The 2,417-nt window shown below is 33.4% G+C and overlaps 1 pseudogene; it reads left to right on the top strand.

Annotated features, from left to right (window-relative positions):
* Positions 1-1,569: 1,569 nt before the first annotated feature.
* LOC138093655 (U6 spliceosomal RNA) lies at positions 1,570-1,636 on the top strand (annotated as a pseudogene).
* The last annotated feature ends 781 nt before the right edge of the window (positions 1,637-2,417 follow it).

The following is a 2,417-nucleotide window of genomic DNA, read 5'->3' as shown; positions in this document are numbered from 1 at the left end:
TATTTCATATTGACATTTTAAACTTTTATGTTGAAGATACAAAGAAAAGATGTATCAATACCAATCTGAGTATACAATGTGTAACTAATCTTCCAAATACTTTTCATTCATTAAAATGAACAGTAGCCATTTCCGGGAATACAGATAAAACTTTAATTAAATATGTGTATGTGTGAGATTTAATTTGAAGATCTAGATTAAAATGATTGCCTTAATACTTATCAGCCTGTGAAATTAAGAAAAGTACTGAAACTCTGAACTCCAATTTTATGATTGCTAATTATTATTTCCTACCTATTGGGCAGAGTCATCATCAGAAATGAGATATGTGTGAAGTGCACATGGAATGTTATATGAATCATAACTATTATAAGTCTATATGAGCAACTTTCCCATTGTAGTATAGTGTGTAATATATCTGGGCCTTGCTTACTGCTAAGTAAGTAATGTCCACTTTTGTATTCTTAGTACCTAGAAAAGTACCAAGCATCTGATAGATATATAACACTTGATGAAAAAATTAGCCTACTGATAATTGTGTCTATATATAGGCTCGCACTTATAAGTAAAAATTTCACAATGTGTCAGAAATTTAGTTTTTATCTGAATATTTATAGAAAAGAGAAAGCTTAATATTTGAAAATATTTATATTTTTTAGTGGTAATATTTAAACCATATAGCTAGATCTTCCAGTATAGTCCAAATATTCAATTAATTTTAACCAATGTTAGGGCATTGCTTTTTATATTTGAATTCTTAAAGTTAGAATATAACATTCCACGGTATGTCAGCCAAGAAGAGGAATTCAGTCTTAGTCTTGGTAACATTTATATTATTCTAGAGGTTATCCTAAGCAAATAGACACACATACATCCACTTCATAAGTGTACTCATAAATTTTGATATTTTTACTAAACAGAAAATAGTAAATAACATTCTGTATCAATAATAATAATGATAATTTATAAAAGCTGTATAACACTCTACTTTGTGGGCATACAATAATAATAGACAGTCTTTTTTTTCCTTCTTTTTTATTTTATTTTATTTTTCTCTTTATATATGTTATTATTTATTTATTTATTTTTTTATTTTTAAATTTTAAAATCTTTAATTCTTACATGTGTTCCCAAACATGAACCCCCCTCCCACCTCCCTTGCCATAACATCTCTGTGGGTCATCCCCATGCACCAACCCCAAGCATGCTGTATCCTGCGTCAGACATAGACTGGCGATTCAATTCTTACATGATAGTATACATGATAGAATGCCATTCTCCAAAATCATCCCACCCTCTTCCTCTCCCTCTGAGTCCAAAAGTCCGTTATACACAGCTGTGTCTTTTTTCCTGTCTTGCATACAGTGTCATCATTGCCATCTTTCTAAATTCCATATATATGTGTTAGTATACTGTATTGGTGTTTTTCTTTCTGGCTTACTTCACTCTGTATAATCGGCTCCGGTTTCATCCATCTCATCAGAACTGATTCAAATGAATTCTTTTTAACGGCTGAGTAATACTCCATTGTGTACATGTACCACAGCTTTCTTATCCATTCATCTGCTGATGGAGAAGAGTAGCATGGCCCCTGCGCAAGGATGATACGCAAATTCATGAAGCATTCCATATTTTTAAAAATATAAAGCAACTTATGCAGCTCAATTCCAGAAAAATAAACGACCCAATCAAAAAATGGGCCAAAGAACTAAATAGACATTTCTCCAAAGAAGACATATGGATGGCTAACAAACACATGAAAAGATGCTCAACATCACTCATTATCAGAGAAATGCAAATCAAAACCACAATGAGGTACCACTTCACACCAGTCAGAATGGCTGCGATCCAAAAATCTGCAAGCAATAAATGCTGGAGAGGGTGTGGAGAAAAGGGAACCCTCCTACACTGTTGGTGGGAATGCAAACTAGTACAGCCACTATGGAGAACAGTGTGGAGATTCCTTAAAAAATTGCAAATAGAACTACCTTATGACCCAGCAATCCCACTGCTGGGCATACACACCGAGGAAACCAGAATTGAAAGAGACACATGTACCCCAATGTTCATCGCAGCACTGTTTATAATAGCCAGGACATGGAAGCAACCTAGATGTCCATCAGCAGATGAATGGATAAGAAAGCTGTGGTACATGTAGACAGTCTTGACTATTGTAAATAGTGCTACTATGAACACAGGCATGAATGTATCTTTTTGAATTAAATTTTTGACTAGATATATGCCCAGGAGTTGGGTTGTTGGATCATAAGGCAACTCTATTTTTTGTTTTGTTTTGTTTTTTTCTGAGGAACCTCCATACTGGTATCCATAGTCATTAAAATTTTTATGCTCCCAAAATCAGTGTATAAGAATTCCAGTAACCATATCCTAATCAATATTTATTGTCCTTTTTTTCT

Source organism: Capricornis sumatraensis, chromosome 1 (genome assembly GCF_032405125.1).
Source record: "Capricornis sumatraensis isolate serow.1 chromosome 1, serow.2, whole genome shotgun sequence".
In the NCBI taxonomy this organism is placed as follows: Eukaryota; Metazoa; Chordata; class Mammalia; order Artiodactyla; family Bovidae; genus Capricornis; species Capricornis sumatraensis.
This window is presented reverse-complemented; position numbering and strand designations above follow the sequence as displayed.